This window comes from Phoca vitulina, unplaced genomic scaffold (assembly GCF_004348235.1).
Source record: "Phoca vitulina isolate PV1807 unplaced genomic scaffold, GSC_HSeal_1.0 scaffold1, whole genome shotgun sequence".
In the NCBI taxonomy this organism is placed as follows: Eukaryota; Metazoa; Chordata; class Mammalia; order Carnivora; family Phocidae; genus Phoca; species Phoca vitulina.
In genome coordinates, this window is record NW_022589704.1 from 38162005 (window position 1) to 38174377 (window position 12373).

Here is a 12373-nt window from a genome sequence, read left to right on the forward strand (position 1 = left end):
CCTGCTTCAGCATGGCTATTTGATTTATTTGTAATACAGTTAGATTCATGTGGGCCAGTCTGTATGCATCTTGTGTTCTGCCTATATCCTGATTGATTTTATTTAATCTACATACAGTAAAATTCACTTTTTGTGGTGTACAGTTCTATGGCTTTTGACAAATTATTAGAGACTTATTCTCCCACCATAGTTGTTTACACAAGTTTCTTCACTCTCAAAATGCCATCACACTTCCCCTTTACAGTCAACCCCACCCCTCACCTCCTGGCCACTGGAAACCACTGATTTGTTTTCCATACCTATAATTTTGCTGTTCTAAAATGTCATACTAATGGAGTCATAGTGCTTTGGGTCTAAATTCTTTCAGTGACCAGATGCATTTAAGATTCATCCATGTTGTTACATGAATCAATAATTCATTTTTTAACAGAAAATTCTTTTCAGTTCTGGGATGGTAGACTTTATAGAAAAAGCTATAAAGATAGAACATGGTCTTGGAGATTACCTAAAGCATCCAACTTCTTTAAATTAATAAGGTTACTGAAAGATTGATAATGATGTCACAAGAAGGCCCCAGGAAAGAGCAAATTGAATCAATAATTACTAGTACATAGAATTGCTTATTCCTAACTTTTTTTTTTTTTTTTGCAGAGAGAGAGAGCGAGAGAGAGAGCACAAGCAGGGGGAGTGGGAGGGGGAGAAGCAGGCTCCCCGCTGATCAGGGAGCCCGATGAGGGTCTCGATCCCAGGACTCTGGGATCATGACCTGAGCCGAAGGCAGATGCTTAACCAACTAAGCCACCCAAGCGTCCCAGAATTTCTTAGTCCTGTAGAGACACAGGCATACTCTAATTCCCACTGCCTCCTCAGGGACCTTACTCCATCACTTACCCACCTTCACCCTCCACTTGGCTCCTTCTTATAGGCCTAAAACTAGACTCAAAGTCTCTACCATCCTAAAAAACACATTGACTTGACACTGCTTCCCTAACAGGCTACCAATATCTCCCTCATTCTCTCACTGACAAACCTTAAGAAAACATAATGTAGCAGAAAGAATGTTCTATGGACTGAGTATCTCCCCCAAGATTTCATATATTGATGCCCTAATCCCCAACATAATGGTGTTTTGAGGTGGGACTGTTGAGAGGTGATTAGTGTTAGACTAAATCCTGAGGGTGGGGCCTTTAGAGTGGGATTAATGCTTTTAGAAAAAGAGAAAGAGACACAAGATCTCCCCCACCCTCCCTTCCATATGAGGATACAGCAGGGCAGCCAACAGAAAACTAGGCAGAGGGTCCTCACCAGACACTGAATCTGCTAGCATCTTGATCTTGGATTTCCCAGCCTCCAGAACGGTGAGAAATAAGTGGGTTTTTGTAGTTGTTTAAAAAATAATAATGACTCACCTTCGTAGCTGACTAACATTCCACTCTATGGATACATCACAGTTTGCTTATTCATTCCCTGGTTGAAGGACATTTGGGTCGTTTCCAGTTTTTGGTGATCATTAATAAAGCTGCTATCCATATTTACATAGAGGTTTTTGTGTGAAAATAATTTTTTCATTTCTCTTGGATAAACACCTGTGAGTGGGATTGCCGCATTATATATTAGGTAAATTTGTAAGAGACTGCTGAATTGCTTTCCCAAGTGGTTCTATCACTTTGCATATCCATCAACAATGTATTGCTCCTCATCCTTGTCCACACTTGTTAGTATTTTTAAAGTCATTTTAGTAAGTGTGTAGTGGTATCTTGCTGCAGTTTAATTTCCATTTCCTTGATGACTAATGATGTTGAACATATTTTCACACATATATATCTTTTGCCCACTTTTAAAATCAAGTGGTTTCTTTTCTTAAATAAATTGTGGTTTATTTCTCAAATAAATGTTTTGAGACACAAGTCCTTTATCAAAATATTTTTTGACCACGTTTTCTCCCTATCTGTGGCTTGTCTTTCATTCTCTGAGCACTGTTTTTTGCAGAGCAGAAGTTTTTAATTTTGTACAACTTATCAGTTTTTTCTTTTATGAACAGTGCTTTGGAGATCATACCTAAAAACTCCTACCCTAATCCTAGGCCATGCAGATTTTTTTCTTACATTTTCTCCTAAAAGTTGTATCATTTCCTGTTTTATCTTTAGGTCTATGATCCATTTAAAGTAGATTTTTAAAAATAAGGTATGAGGTATAGGTTGTGGGGGTTTTGTTTTTGTTTTTTCTTATGGACATTTAATTATTCTCACACTATTGTTGGAATAAATTATGCATCATTCCTCCACTGAATTGCCTTTGCATCTTTGTCAAAAATCAATTAATCTATCTAAAAATCACAAGTCTGTTTCCAGGCTCTCAACTTTGTTTCATTGATCTTTGTATCTCTCTCTCTCCATCAGTGCTACACTGTCTTCAGTTAGTGTAGTTTATAGTAATTCTTGAAATCAGGAGGTGTAGTCCTCCAACTTTGTTCTTCTTTTTCAAAAATTTTTGGCTATTCTAGTTCCTTTGCCTTTCCTTAGAAATTAAATCAGCTTGTTGATACCCACACAAAATTCTCCCAAGGCGTTGATTGGGAATATGCCAAAACTATATATCAAAATGGTGAGAATTTAACATTAGTATTGAGTCTATCAATCCATGAACATGATACATCTCTCCGTTTATTGAATTAATTTATCTTATTTTAATTATTTTTTCAATTAATTGATAATTAAAATTGATAAACCTCTAGCCAGACTTATCAAAAAGAAAAGAGAGAGGACCCAAATAAATAAAATCACAAATGAGAGAATCACAAATAACACACCAGCACCACAGAAATACAAACAATTACATGAGAATATTATGAAAAACTGTATGCCAACAAATTGGACAGCCTGGAAGAAATGGAAAAAAATCCAGCAAACATATAAACTATCAAAACTGAAACAGGAAGAAATAGAAAACTTGAACAGATCGATAGCCAGCAAAGAAAATCAATAATCAAAAAACTTCTAACAAATAAAAATCCAGGGCCAGATGGCTTCACAGGAGAATTCTACCAAATATTCAAAGGAGAGTTAATACATATTCTTCTCAAACTGTTCCAAAAATGGAAAAGGAAGGAAAACTTCCAAATTCATTCTATGAGACCAGTATTGCCCTGATACCAAAAACAGATAGACTTCACTAAAAAAGAGAACTACAGGACAATAACCCTGATGAACATGGATGCAAAAATTCTCAACAAAATACTAGCAAACCGAATCCAACAGTACATTAAAAAATCATTCAGTATGATCAAATGGGATTTACTCTTGGATTGCAAGGGTGATTTGATATTTGTAAATCAATCAGTGATATACCATCTTAATAAAAGAAAGGATAAGAACCATATGATTATTTCAATAAATGCAGCAAAAGCATCAACACCTATTCATGATAAAAACCCTTAACAAAGTAGATTTAGAGGGAACATATCCCAACATAATAAAGGCCATAGATGAAAAACTCACAGCTAATATCATCCTCAATCAGGAAAAACTGAGCTTTTCCTCTATAGTCAGGGATAAGACAGGGATGTCCACTCTCACCACTGTTATTTAGTGTAGTACTGGAAGAACTGGCCTCAGCCATCAGACAACAAAAAGAAATAAAGGCATCCAAATCAGCAAGGAAGAAGTCAAACTTTCACTATTTGTAATTACATGGTACTTTATATAGAAAGCCCAAGAGACTCCACCCAAAAACTGCTAGAACTGATAAATGAATTCAGTAAAGTCACAGGATACAAAATCAACATACAGGAATGTGTTGCATTTCTATACACTAATAATGAAGCAGCAGAAAGTGAAATTAAGGAATCAATCGCATTTCTAATTGCACCAAAAACAATAAGATACTTAGGAATACACCTAACCGAAGAAGTGAAAGACCCATACTCTGAAAACTATAAAACACTTATGAAAGAAATTGAAGATGACACAAGGAAATGGAAAAACATTCCATGCTCATGGATTGGAAGAACAAACATTGTTAAAATGTCTTTACTACGCAAAGCAATCTACACATTTAATGCAATCCCTATCAAAATACCACTAGTATTTTTCACAGAGCTAGAACAAACAATCCTAAATTTTGCATGGAACCACAAAAGACCCTGAAGAGCCAAAGCAACTTGAAAAAGAGAAGCAAAGCTAGAGGCATCACAATTCTGGACTTCAAGTTCCATTACAAAGCTGTAGTGATCAAAACAATATGGTACTGGCACAAAAATAGACACATAGATCAATAGAACAGAATAGAAAACCCAGAAATGAACCCACACTCTATGGTCAACTAATCTTTGACGAAGCAGGAAAGAATATCCAGTGAGAAAAGACAGTCTTTTTGGGGAGCCTGGATGGCTCAGTCGTTAAGCATCTGCCTTTGGCTCAGGTCATGATCCCAGGACCGTCCTGGGATCGAGTCCTGCATCGGGCTCCCTGCTCAACGGGAAGCCTGCTTCTCCCTTGCCCACTCCCCCTGCTTGTGTTCCCTCTCTCGCTGTGTCTCTCTCTGTCAAATAAATAAATAAAATCTTAAAAAAAAAAAAAGACAGTCTCTTCAACAAATGGTGTTGGGAAAACAGGACAGCAACATGCAGAAGAATGAAACTGGATCACTTTCTTACAGCATACACAAGAACAAACTCAAAATGGATTAAAGACCTAAATGTGAGACTTGAAACCACCAAAATCTTAGAGGAGAACACAGGCCGTAACAACTTCTTACTAGATATATCTCCTGAGGCAAGGGAAATAAAAGCAAAAATAAACTACTGGGACTTCATAAAAATAAAAAGCTTCTGCACAGCAAAAGAAACAATCAACAAAACTAAAAGGCAACCTACAGAATGGGAGAAGATATTTGCAAATGACGTATATGATAAAGGGTTAATATCCAAAATATGTAAAGAACTTATAAAACTCAACACCCAAAAAATGAATAATCCAATTAAAAAATCAGCAGAAGACATGACAACACATTTTTCCAAAGAAGACATACAGATGGCCAACAGACACATGAAAGGATGCTCAACATCACTGATCATCAGGGAAATACAAATCAAAACTACAATGAGATATCACCTCACACCTGTCAGAATGGCTAAAATCAACAACATGAGAAACAACAGGTGTTGGCAAGGATGTGGAGAAAGGGGAACCCTCCTGTACTGTTGGTGGGAATGCAAATGATGAAGCCACTGTGGAAAACAGTTTGGAGGTTCATCAAAAAGAATCTTAAGCAGACTCCCTGATGAGCAAGCGCATAACCCGACACAAGGCTCAATCTTGATCTCACAATCCTGAGATCATGACCTGAGCAGAAACCAAGAGTTGAACACTTAACCGACTGAGCCGCCAAGGCACCCTGGGATATTATTTAAACAGCATTTTTAAAAATTTCAAATCTGAGTGTTTATTGTTATAATAGAGAAATATATAGAATATGGAAATACTGTATAGAAATATAATTGACTTTTGTATTTTGATATTTTATCCTATGGCCTTGCAAAACTCATTTATCAGTTTTAGGAACTTTTTTTTTTTTTACATGTTCTTTGGGATTTTCTACATAAACAATCCTGTCATCTACAAATATTTTTTCCCCCTTATAATCTGAATAACTTTATTTTTCTCACATCTTGCATTGGCTAGGATTTTTACTGGGATGATGAATAGGAGTGGTGAAAGAAAGATATCCTTGCCTTGTTCCCACTAAATTTGATTTTAGTTGTAGGGTTATTATAGTTGTCCTTTATCAGGTTAAGGAAGTTTCTGTCCATTCCTAGTTTGCTGAGAGTTTTTATTGTGAAGAGATATTAAACTTTATCGAGTACTATTTTTTTTTTTAAAGATTTTTATTTATTTTTTGACAGAGAGAGAGAGAGACAGCAAGAGAGGGAACACAAGCAGGGGGAGTGGGAGAGGGAGAAGCAGGCTTCCTTGCCGAGCAAGGAACCCGATATGGGGCTCGATTCCAGGACCCTGGGATCATGACCTGAGTGGAAGGCAAACGCTAAACAGCTGAGCCACCCAGGCGCCCCTATCAAGTACTATTGAGATAATCATATTTTTTTTCTTCTTTAGTCTGGTAATCTGATAAATTACATTGATTTTTCAAAAGTTTAACCAATTGCATTCTTAGGATAAGCCTCACTTGGTCAATCTGTATTATCCTTTTTATATATTCCCAGATTTGATTTGCTAATAGGTTGTTGAGAATTTTTGTGTCTGTGTTTGTGGAGGGATATTGGTTTTTATTTTTCTTTTATAATAATGTGTTTGGTTGTGATAGTAGGATAATTCCAGCCTCATAAAATGTATGGGTGTTTCCTCTTCTTATATTTTCTAAAAGAGATTGTATAGAATTGACATTATTTTTTCTTAAATATTTCTTAGGATTTGCCAGTGAAGCATCTAGGCCTGAAACATTCTTTCTTGAAACGTTTTTTAACTACAAATTCAATTTCTTTAATAGTTCTAGGACTATTGCATTTTTGTTTGGGTTTTGTTTTGTTTTGTTTGAGTGAGTTTAGGTAGTTTACTTCTTTTTTTTTCTTTTTTTTTGAAAGAAAGAGAGAGAGAGAGAGAGCACATGAGTGGGGGGAGGGGCAGAGGGAGAGAGAGAATCTCATGCAGGCTCCACGCCCAGTGAGGACCCCAATTCAGGGTTCAGTCTCATCACCCTGAGATCATGACCTGACCCGAAATCAAGAGTCAAATGCTTAACTGATTGAGCCACCCAGGTATCCCTTGTAGTTTGCGTCTTTTAATGATTTGTCCATTTTATCTAAGTTGTTGATTTATGGGCTGAGAGTTGTTGGTGGTCTTGCCTTATTATCCTTTCACTCTCTGTGTGGATCTGTCATGATAGTTTCTCTTTCATTCCTAATATTGGTAATTCTTGTCTTCTTTCTTTTTTTCTGGTCAATCTGGGTAAAGGTTATCAATTTTATTGATTTTTTTTTTCAAAGGACTTGCTTTTGGGTTCATTGATTTTCTCTATTGTTTTTCTGTTTTCAAGTTTATTGATTTTTTTCTCTTGTTTATTATTTATTATTTTTTTTTCTTGTTTATTATTTAAACCAGAACGCTTTTGAAAATAAAAGGGGACACTACTAATAATTAAACCAAGACAAAAGGCACAAAATGGGAACTTCTATGTGAATAAAACTTTACAGTGCATATCTCCTATTATTTTGATTCTAAATCATTTGGTTGTATGATCTATTCACAAAATAAAATAAATGTACTTCTCTAATGTACTTCTACTGTACTTCATAATCTGGTAAAATTCCTGGCATATAGTAAAATCTCAATGTACACAGTTGAATAAATGAATTAGTCAATCCGTAAGCACTGGGGATTACCTGAGTTTTATTGGAGAAAATGGGATAATTATTGTATAGTTAACTCTAAATGTCAACAACGTATTATCAGAATTGAATGATTGATTTGCTCTGTATTCCTAACCTGCAGGTTTGGGAACACAACTATTATCCTCACATACTTAGTTATTTGGGCTATTTTATTTATATCTCTCTCTTTTTTTTTGCCTATTTTCCAATTTATTTGTGGCATTTTACATACAAAGAAAGAGTAAACTGCAACTTGCTTTAGTAAATCAGAGGGAAGGTAAAGGATATCATTGATAGACCCATTGAGGGTCTCCCCAGCTCTGCTCCTTTTCCTCACAACCTATGCCCCATCTCCATGGTGACTATGGGGATTTCCATTTTCATACATGGTTCTGTATGTATATCCCCAGCATAGAATTCTCTTCCACATGATTTTTGGTCAAGAGAACCTATGCAATAATGGGAAAACTGATGAAAAATAAGATCTATAAAGTGGTTGTTTAGAATTCAATGTCTGGGTGAAATGTTATCATAACTGTAGTCAAGACCTTGGTTCTATTGTTTCTGAGATTTAGTTACATTCTAAGATATTGAGTATGTCCTTGAATTCCATGAGTCAATAAATCAGATGAATAGCCGAAAATTGTTTTATATATGGAATGAAAAGGATAACATTATTTATTTTTCTGTGGTTTGAGAAAAATCACATCTCTCTCTTAAAAGCACATTAAAAATATACACATACATACATACATTAAAGAAATGATTTGATGAGGGATGCCTGGATGGCTCAGTTGGTTAAACGTCTGCCTTCAGCTCAGGTCATGATCCCAGGGTCCTGGGATCGAGCCCATTTTGGGCTCCCTGCTTCTCCCTCTTCCTGTGCTCCTTCCCCCACTTGTGCTCTCTCTCAAATAAATAAATAAAATCTTAAAAAAAAAAAAAAGAACTGATTTAATGAGTTAAATGCAAGTAATGTATTTCGATAAGTATTCCCGAAAAGAATAAGAATGCTCCTGGTTATAGTCATCAAAGATTAGTCCAGCCCTTCAAAATACAAGGCTCTGAGGGAAGCTATGGATCAACACTACAACAGAAATGTGTCTCATCCAAAATATAGAAAGTATCAGGTAGGTGAAAAAGTGAAAATTAACATAACATTTCACCCAGACATTGAATTCTAAACAACCAATTTATAAATCTTATTTCTCAGGGTCTATTCCTTTATTTCTAAGGTTTTCTGTAGATCTTTGTAGATCCTTCTTAATTATATTTGAACACAGTTGGTACCTTATTCTTACAATAGTGGTAACCCCTTACAGAATATTAATATATATATATATATATTCTATTAAAAATGTTCAGTTGAGCTTAAGGTATCACTTATATGTCTTGGTACAACAATTGTTGGGTGGTAAAAGGCTTAATCTTTATAAAACATTACTTAATAAAACTACATTACAAAGTAGAATTTTTTCTCCCCTGGCTCTCAACAAATAGAAAAATCCATATTTACATTTCTTTCTTCATTGTTTCTCTATAAAAATCAGTGCAGATGACCTGCCAAGGTAGTAAATTTAATCAAACATATTGATGATAAAATCAAGCTTCTACATTAGCTCTGAAGTGCATATTGTCTCTTGAAGCCCTTGACAGCTTGGCTGGTTTCATTTTCTACCCCCATACACTCCCTTCCTGGAAAGCATCCTGGCTTCTTAAAAGAATTATTTATGGAAAATGTTCTCTCTAGCTATAGTGCTATCAAGATACAATTTCTTTTCTTATATAAACTGAACCCCTTAATAAAGACAAAAAGACTACTTTTTATATGATAATGAAAAAATTGGGTTCCTACATTCCTTATTCCACAACTGTAGTATTAAAGATTTTTCCTAAACAAAAATCTATCTTTGTCTTAGAAATATTGACCAATATGCCTGACTCTCCTATTCTTTAGCTGTATGCTCTTGGGAAAGTTACTAAATTTTCTGTGCTCTAGGTCCATATTTGTAAAGTAGAGAGGATTAAGTTAATAATACCACTAGAAGACGATTGTCCATAGATCTCTCATATTTCTCAATGACTTGTGAGGACAGGCACTTCTAGCCTATCTTTTCGAGAGTATTTATATAGCGAATAGCCTTGGAAAATAGAGCTAGGGTCTGCCTCTGGAGTAAAGGGCAGGTTTGCTTACCATCTATTATGAGAGATTTGGGTCCCTTAAACTCAAAGATCCCTTCCTGTAACACAGTCCATGTGCAGTTATCCATCTGGGTCAATCTGTGATGCCTCTCTGGTGCTTTGGGAGCAAGTGGTACTAATACAAACATGCTGATATTTATGCTGCTGATCATAAGTAACAAAGTCCTTGGATTCAGGAGTCCCATGTCTCTGTCAAGCATCTATGAAACTGTGGTGGGATAACTTGTTAGCTTGCAAGTAGAATAAAATTTCAGACCCTTTACAGTTCTGGACACATGTGAAAGACTTAGAGAGTGGAATGTAGAAAATGTTTAACAAATGTTAATATTTATCACCACCACCATTATCTAGCTAGCTTCAAAAATACTAAGATTTGACTTAGCTATTATGCTTCTAGGAATTTATCTGGCTGAAAGTTGCAAGATATGTGTAAAGGGAAGGATATTTATTGTATATTTTTTATAATAATACAAAGTCTGCTCTTGCCATCATGATACCACCTAACAAAAACATTCTAAAACTCAGTGTCCTACAAAAGCAAGCATTTATTCTCATACTCACAATGTCTACAGGTTGGCTGGGAAAGCTCTGCTTGGTTTCCTTCTGGGGGAGGCAGACAAAAGGGGTCAGTGACTACCTGGGGCATGCTCTTCTTGGGAATAATAGAAGAACCAGAGGGCAAGCCGAAGTGCACAAGCATATTTCAAGCTTCTGCTTCTGTCACATCTAATAACAGTCCAATGGCCAAAGTAAGTAACATAGCCAAGCCAAAGTCAAGACACCAGTAATTATACCAGGCTCACTAGGAAGCCATGGCAAGGGTGTTAGATGTACTATAGGAGAGTGGAGAATTGGAATCCATAAATTAATCTACCACAATCTTCAATAGGAAAGTGGTTAGGTAATAACAGTACATTCACACTAAATTGCCTTCAAAAAGAATGAGTATATCTGAAAATTCTAAAGGGAAAATGTACACATCACATCAGTGGATGAAAAGAACAAATTGTAAGAAATGTATGTGACCCTATTTTTATTTAAAAGAAAAACTTTTGAATACATTTATTTTAGGTGCATAGTAAAGAGTTTGAGAAGATACACAAAGTGTTAGTATTTATCTCTCAGGATTGGAGTTGAGAGATGAGAAATAACTTCCATTTTATATTTTATGAATTAACATAAATACTTTTGTATCATTGGAAAATTTTTTATAGATACATATACTTTTAAAATAAAGCCTTATAAAGATAGAACAACAAAAACAACAAAAAACAAATATTAAAAATGACAAAAATGTTTTTATCTTCCAGGTATTCTCTAGTTGAGAACACATTTCTCATTCCTTTCTCCAGTCCACATAAGAATAAAATAACATCTAATATCTAGAAGTTGTAGTCTGAGGTCCTGCACTATAAAAGCTCATTCTGCTTCAGAAATTATGTTTCATTCCTCATAATAAAGGTTTTATTTTAATCCTATTGGGTATCTTGGTGGAGCAGAGAATTACTAAGATTATTTGAGGATTTTCTGAGTTTCTTGACATTTATTTCTGATAAAGTATTTTTCTGTTTTAAAATTATTGTTTGTTTTAGATAGGTGGAAAGATGATAGGTAAGATAAATAAGGATAGATAGTTTCCATTTTTCAGTTGAGAACTTCTATCTTTCCATTCATTTCAAGAGTGTTGATCTTTACCTCATTGAGTATTGTTATAATAGCTACTTTAGAGTCTTAATTCCAACAGCTAGACAGGAGTTGGCAAGCTAAAACCTGTGAGCTAAATCTAACCTGCCGCCTGTTTTTTATACGGCCCATGAGCAAAGAATTGTTGTCACACTAAAGTTTTAATTAAAATAAAGTTTTAAATCATTGGGAGAAAAATCAAAAGCATGCTAATATTTTATGACATGTTAAAGTTATATGAAATTCAAATTTGTTTCCATAAATACAATTTTATTGGAACACTATCATACTCGTTCATTTAAATATCGTCTGTAACTGCTTTTGCACTACAATGAGAGTGTTGAGTTGTTGTGACAGAAACCATATGGCCCGGTTTAAGACGCACCTATCCGGGGGATGGAGCAAGATGGTGGAGGAGTGGGAGACCTAAATTTTGTCTGGTCCCAGGAATTCAGCTGGATAGGGATCAAACCATTCTGAACACCTACGAACTCAACAGGAGATCAAAGAAAAGAATAGCAGCAACTCTCTGAACAGAAAAGCGACCACTTTCTGGAAGGTAGGACGTGCGGAGAAGTGAATCTGAGGCGGTATTTGGGAGGATAGACGGCGGGGGAGGGGGCCTCTGTCAGCCGCTACCGGCAAGTGATAGAGCCGCGGAGCACAAAATCGGAACTTTTAGAAGTCGGCTCCGCTGAGGGACGTCGCTCCAGTGGCTAAGCCGGGGGGGGTGGGGGTGGGATGGGGGGTGGAACCCTCGTGGGACAGTGTGGTCTCAGGACCTTCGGGGTCACAGAAAGACGGGGGGTGCCTGAGTGCGGCAGAGCTCCCAGGTATTGGAGTGGGGAAGCCAGCTGCAGAGACGGAGCCGAGGAGTGGGCTCTCAGCTCGGGGTTGCCACAAACCATGATCCGCAGCACAGTTGGGCCACTGCTCTTCCAGCAGGGACCCAACAAGTAGCAGATCCGGGGAGACACCCCTTCCTCCCCGGGGAGGAGCGGCGCGGGAGCGCACTGCAGGGATCTGCTGGGTTTGGAGACTCCACACGGGTTGTGTGCCAGAGATAGAAATGCTCGGTCACAGGCCAGGTGAGCACGGAGTGCG